Source organism: Triturus cristatus, chromosome 6 (assembly GCF_964204655.1).
Source record: "Triturus cristatus chromosome 6, aTriCri1.1, whole genome shotgun sequence".
Classification (NCBI taxonomy): Eukaryota; Metazoa; Chordata; class Amphibia; order Caudata; family Salamandridae; genus Triturus; species Triturus cristatus.
In genome coordinates, this window is record NC_140589.1 from 1,678,578,452 (window position 1) to 1,678,584,878 (window position 6,427).

The 6,427-nt window shown below is 60.4% G+C and overlaps 1 non-coding gene and 1 pseudogene across 1 annotated transcript; both read left to right on the forward strand.

The window, feature by feature from the left end:
- The first annotated feature begins 2,448 nt into the window (after positions 1–2,448).
- Positions 2,449–4,198, forward strand: LOC146821807 (18S ribosomal RNA; annotated as a pseudogene).
- Positions 4,199–5,155: 957 nt separating this feature from the next.
- LOC146821808 (5.8S ribosomal RNA) lies at positions 5,156–5,304 on the forward strand. The gene has a single exon (XR_014963396.1). It is a non-coding gene; the product is annotated as a 5.8S ribosomal RNA (ribosomal RNA).
- The last annotated feature ends 1,123 nt before the right edge of the window (positions 5,305–6,427 follow it).

Consider the following 6,427-nt stretch of genomic DNA (forward strand, 5'->3'; position numbering starts at 1 on the left):
GGGCGGGCAGATGGGAGTCCTTTCGGTCCTGGCCATCTGGTCGCACCTTTCCCCTCGGCCATCTGGTCGCACGCAATGCTTTCCAATGGGGCGACCAGATGGCCGGGCCGTCCTGGAAGTCCCGATTGGGGGCCCATTCGCCTCCCCGATACCAGCCAGGGCTCCAGGAGGTCGGGCGCCTCCGTGCCCTGGGTCCCCTCCGTCACTCGGTGTGCACGGGTGCCCAGAAAGAGGGGTTGCTTTCCTCCGGATTACTAAGGGCAGGGTATGCCGGAACACCCCTCCTGGGCTGGCAGTTCTCTGCCGGGGACCAGATGGGCTATGCCCGGGCAACACCTCCCAGGCGTCCGGGTCTTCCTCCTCCGGCCCATGGTGTGGCAAAGTGCCAAGGACGGGCTCCATGGGTCCCGGGCAGTCCTCCCCTGGGCGTCCAGGCCTGTGAGCTCCGGTGGTCCTCCCCGTGCCTGAAGCCCAGCCGGGGTCTGGAGTGCCCAAACCCTGCGTGGGCAGGCAGGAGCCCTACCGCGAAGGCTCGGGGCAGGCAGATGGGAGTCCTTTCGGTCCCGGCCACCTGGTCGCACCAATTCCCTAGGCCATCTGGTCGCACGCAATGCTTACCAATGGGGCGACCAGATGGCCGGGCCGCCCTGAAAGTCCCGATGGGAGCTCATTCGCCTCCCCGATTCCAGCCAGGGCTCCAGGAGGGCGGGCACGTCCGGGCCTAGGGTCCCCTGAGTCTCTTGGTGCGCACGGGTTCCCAGAAAGAGGGGTAGCCTTCCTCCGCATTTCTAGGGTCAGGGTATAACGGGACAACCCTCACGGGCTGGCGGTTCTCAGCCGGGGACCAGATGGGCTCCCCTCCATCCGGGGGCTCCCTCCTCCAGCCCACGGCATGGCAAAGTGCCCGCGACGGGCTCCATGGGTCCCAGGCAGTCCTCCCCCAGGCATCCAGGAAGCAGAGCCCTGCTAGGGCAGGCGGGAGCCCTACCGGGAAGGCTCAGCTCGGGGCAGGCAGATGGGAGTCCTTTCGGTCCCGGCCATCTGGTCGCACCTTTCCCCTTGGCCATCTGGTCGCACGCAATGCTTTCCTATGGGGTAACCAGATGGCCGGGCTTCCCTGGAAGTCCCGATGAGGGCTCATTTGCATCCCCGATCCCAGCAAGGGCTCCAGGAGATCGGGTACTTTCGCGGCTTGGGTCCCCTTTGTCACCTCGTTTGCACAGATTACAAGAAAGGGGGGTAATTTTCCTCCGGATTACTAGGGAGAGGGTCAATCGGACCTCCGTGAGGTCCGGCGATTCTGAAACCGGGGAAGGCAGCACCCGGGCCTGCCCGCCGGGGCCCCCAAGGGCCTGGGTACGTACCTGCCTCTCAGCCCCTTCCCGATGGTCCTTTTTCTCCGAGTTTGCTCAGTCAGGCCTCCATGAGGTCCAACAATGCTGAGACGGGGGAAGGCAGCACCGGGCCCGCCTGCCGGGGCCCCCTAGGGGCCCGGGTACACACCTGCCTCTCAGCCCCTTCCCGATGGTCCTTTTTCTCTGAGTTTGCTCGGTCAGACCTCCGTGAAGTCTGGCGATCCCAAGACAGGGGAAGGCAGCACCTGGGCCCGCCCTTCCCGATGGTCCTTTTTCTCAGAGTTTGCTCGGTCAGACCTCCGTGAGGTCCGGCGATCCCAAGACAGGGGAAGGCAGCACCCGAGCCTGCTAGCCGGGACCACCAGGGGCCTGGGTCTGCGCCTGCCTCTCGGCCCCTTCCCAATGGGCATTTCCTTCGAGCCTGCTCACCCCGGGAGCAGGCAGGGATGTGAAGCCGCCATCCCCAGCGCGGGGCAGCCTGCCAGGGGATGCCCTGGCCGTACTCTGATCGATTGGACACTCTCGGTCCGTTTAGGGATGGACTGCTTGGCCAGCCTCGGCTGTTGTTTCAAGCAAGGAGCTTCCTTCCCGCATGGACCGTCCGACTCGAGGGCCTGCCGCCTGGCGGGAGGCCCTTCAACCTACCCAGCAGAGCGAAGGCCAAGCGGCCCCGGCAGCTCATGCTCCCCAGTGGTCTGAAACGAGCGTAAGGGGTCGGGTGGCGCCAGGCCCTCGGACGCTGCTGCCCAGCAGGTCCATAGGCCCCATGTGCCACGCCGTCACCCCTCTCTGCCCAGCACATTTCCACAGCAGCTTGGAACGACCATTCCAAGGGGTGCCGCCGCCGCCAGGCTCCGGCACCCCTGCATCTCGCTCAGGCTACACCTCGGCCCGCCTCTCCCTGCCGGGGGAGACGGCTGGGCCTGCTGGTGCCCATGCGACCGCACCTCTCCACCCCTCTAGCGAGCCCTCCCGCCCAGGCGGGTGGGCTCCTTCCCCCAGCAGGCTCCCAAGAGGGAGGGGTGTGAGAAGGTTGTCCGGTCGGAGAGATGGGCACGCGGCCCTCCGAACCCACCCCGTCAGCAGGTGCGGCTACCTGGTTGATCCTGCCAGTAGCATATGCTTGTCTCAAAGATTAAGCCATGCATGTGTAAGTACACACGTCCGGTACAGTGAAACTGCGAATGGCTCATTAAATTAGTTATGGTTCCTTTGATCGCTCCATCTGTTACTAGGATAACTGTGGTAATTCTAGAGCTAATGCATGCCGACGAGCGCTGGCCTCCCAGAATGCGCGCATTTATCAGACCAAGACCAATCCCGGCTCGCCCGGCCGCTTTGGTGACTCTAGATAACCTCGGGCCGATCGCGCGTCCCCGTGAGGGCGACGATACATTCGGATGTCTGCCCTATCAACTTTCGATGGTACTTTCTGTGCCTACCATGGTGACCACGGGTAACAGGGAATCAGGGTTCGATTCCGGAGAGGGAGCCTGAGAAACGGCTACCACATCCAAGGAAGGCAGCAGGCGCTCAAATTACCCACTCCCGACTCGGGGAGGTAGTGACGAAAAATAACAATACAGGACTCTTTCGAGGCCCTGTAATTGGAATGAGTATACTTAAAATCCTTTAACGAGGATCCATTGGTAATTCCAGCTCCAATAGCGTATATTAAAGTTGCTGCAGTTAAAAAGCTCGTAGTTGGATCTTGGGATCGAGCTGGCGGTCTGCCGCGAGGCGAGCTACCGCCTGTCCCAGCCCCTGCCTCTCTGCGCCTCCTTGATGCTCTTGACTGAATGTCCTGGGGGTCCGAAGCATTTACTTTGAAAAAATTAGAGTGTTCAAAGCAGGCCGGTCGCCTGAATACTTCAGCTAGGAATAATGGAATAGGACTCCGGTTCTATTTTGTTGGTTTTCGGAACTGGTGCCATGATTAAGAGGGACGGCCGGGGGCATTCGTATTGTGCCGCTAGATGTAAAATTCTTGGACCGGCGCAAGACGAATCATAGCGAATGCATTTGCCAAGAATGTTTTCATTAATCAATAAAGAAAGTCAGAGGTTCAAAGACGATCAGATACCGTCTTAGTTCCGACCATAAACGATGCCGACTAGCGATCCAGCGGCGTTATTCCCAAGACCTGCCGAGTAGCTTCCAAGAAACCAAAGTCTTTGGGTTCCGGGGGGAGTATGGTTGCAAGGCTGAAACTTAAAGGAATTGACCAGGAGTGGAGCCTGCGGCTTAATTTGAATCAGCACGGGAAACCTCACCCGGCCCGGACACGGAAAGGATTGACAGATTGATAGCTCTTTCTCGATTCTGTGGGTGGTGGTGCATGGCCGTTCTTAGTTGGTGGAGCGATTTGTCTGGTTAATTCCGATAACGAACGAGACTCCTCCATGCTAACTAGTTACACGACCCCCAGAGGTCGGCGCCCATCTTCTTAGAGGGACAAGTACGGTACAGTCACACGAGATCGAGCAATAACAGGTCTGTGATGCCCTTAGATGTCCGGGGCTGCACGCGCGCTACACTGAACGGATCAACATGTGTCTACCCTTCGCCGACAGGTGCGGGTAACCCGCTGAACCCCGTTCTTGATAGGGATTGGGGATTTCAATTATTTCCCATGAACGAGGAATTCCCAGTAAGTGCGGGTCATAAGCTCGCATTTATTAAGTTCCTGCCCTGTGTACACACCGCTCGTCGCTACTACCGATTGGATGGTTTAGTGAGGTCCTTGGATCGGCCCGCCGGCTCGGCAACGGCCCTGGCGGAGCACCGAGAAGACGATCAAACTTGACAAGGTTTCCGTAGGTGAACCTGCGGAATGATCATTAACGGCGAAGCGGCCCGAGCGACCAACGGCACCAGCCCGAAGCCCTTGGCCGCCTCCTGCAAGCATGCACCGTAGGCACAGGGCCCGGCCCTGCCCTGGTGTGCCCCGGCCAGCGGAGCGGTCGCATGAGACGCTCGGGTGAGGACCGGGACTTCGGCGGGCATTTCCCCCCCTGGCCCGACCGACGTGCGAGGGACCGGGGACGGCCCACATCCCCTTGTCCCTCTCCAAGACGGAACCCAAGCTCACCCAGCACGACCCCACCCCCAGCGGTGGAGGGGGAAAACGAATGGCAGTGCATCCCCTGGCTGGTACCACCCCTCCCTCGAAAAGGCCCTGACGCCGGCTGGGCCCTCCTGTGCCCGAGTCCCGGCCTGACTGGGTCCCGGGTGACCGAGGAGCGGCCCTTCTCGTGCATCAGGGTGGCCTGCAAGAGAAGGGGCCGAGGGCCTGCGAGGGGACCCCGGCTCCTCTCGGTGGGAGGCGTGCGGGATGAGGAGACACCTGGCTCTTCCCTTCCGGCACCTCTGACCCAGGCGAGGGTGGTGGTGGGCTGATTGCTCGGCCGGCGGCGGATGGCTGATCTGCAGGTGGGGCAACCCCCTCTCGTTGCCAGGTACCCAGTTCGACCTGGTCCTGTGTGGCCGGGTCTGAGGGGTTTGAAGACTCGCGTGGTCCCTCCTGCGTTACCCCGGGAGGGACTGGCAGCTGCGGGGCTGCCTGCTCCTGTCGCTCCGGGAGCCCCCTCCCTCGCCCCCGGGTGGTTAGGTGGGGGTGGACCCGGGCCGAGCGCCTGGCAATGTTTTTTTCTTCCAACGGTGCAGTCTGACTCCCGAAGGGAAGCCTTGAACGGGGCACCCGGGCCGTCTTGCTGCTCAGGCGGCGGACGGACGGCGTCGCCTTCCTCCCGCCTCTCCTGCAACTGCAGGTGGGCGAACGTTTTCAAAAAGTTGCCTGTGACTCTTGGCAGTGGATCACTCGCGCGTCGATGAAGAACGGAGCTAGCTTCGAGAATTAGTATGAATTGCAGGACACATTGATCATTGACACTTCGAACGCACCTTGTGGCCCCGGGTTCCTCCCGGGGCTACGCCTGTCTGAGGGTCGCTCGATCGTCAATCGCCCCGGAGCTTCCCTGGGACACGGCTGGGGCCGTCGCAGGGTGAGCTCCGCTTCCCCTTCGTCCCCCCACAAGGTCAGACCCCCAATCGCCCGTGGCAGGGTCCATCACCGGGTCCTGCCGCGGAGGTACGCTGCAGACGTGTCTAGCCCCAAGAAGGGGTCTGGCGACCGGTCCGCCCTGGGCCCGTCCCGGGGCGCCTGGCTGCGTGACGCGCGAGGCTGTCTGTAGTATCCCACCTGCTGCCCGGATGCACGCGCCTCAGGTGCCCTCCTCCACGGCCGGCTTCCCGGTGAGGGTGTAACCCCTCCAGATGCGATCTGTGGAAAGAAGGAGTGGGCTGCCAGGACACCAGGCCCCTGCTCCAGCAGGAGGCTGGCCTTCCCCCTTAACGCTCTGGCGTTTTCTTCTGACTCAGACGTGGCGACCCGCTGAATTTAGGCATATTACAAGCGGAGGAAAAGAAACTAACCAGGATTCCCCTAGTAACGGCGAGTGAAGAGCCCAGCGTCGAATCCCCGCCCGTCGGTGGGCGCGGGTAATGTGGCGTACAGAAGACCGACTCCCTGGCGTCGCTCAGGGGGCCCAAGTGCTTCTTTTTTTTTTTTTTTTTTTTCTTTTTTAAAAACCTTTATTTGTGCATCTTAAAAGAACAAATACGGGCCTACAACCGTCAGGCCGGCCACGATACAATGAAGCACTGATACCCACATTACATCCCCCGTGCGTCAATGGTCAGGATTAACAACGAGTTATGAGTCACGTACTGGAGATATCTTTGACACCCGGGGAAGGAGAAGTGAAGGTTAATTTTAGGTTTTTAGATTATTTTATCAAAGAAAAAAGTCAATGAAGGATAAGAACAAAGGAGATTCGAGTCCGCAAGATAGCCTCACCACACGGGAGAGCAGCAACATCAGTAAGAACAACAATGGAAGTAAAAAACTCAAACAGTGAGGCGGTGCCGAAATATAACAGGATAGTCACATGAGCAAGTACGCACCCCTCCGGAGCCGCCCCCACTTGATCCACCCCACACCCGGACCCCGAATCGAAGAAAGTAGAGCGCAGAGACATAGAAGAAAAAAGGCCCATAGAACTAATTAAGAA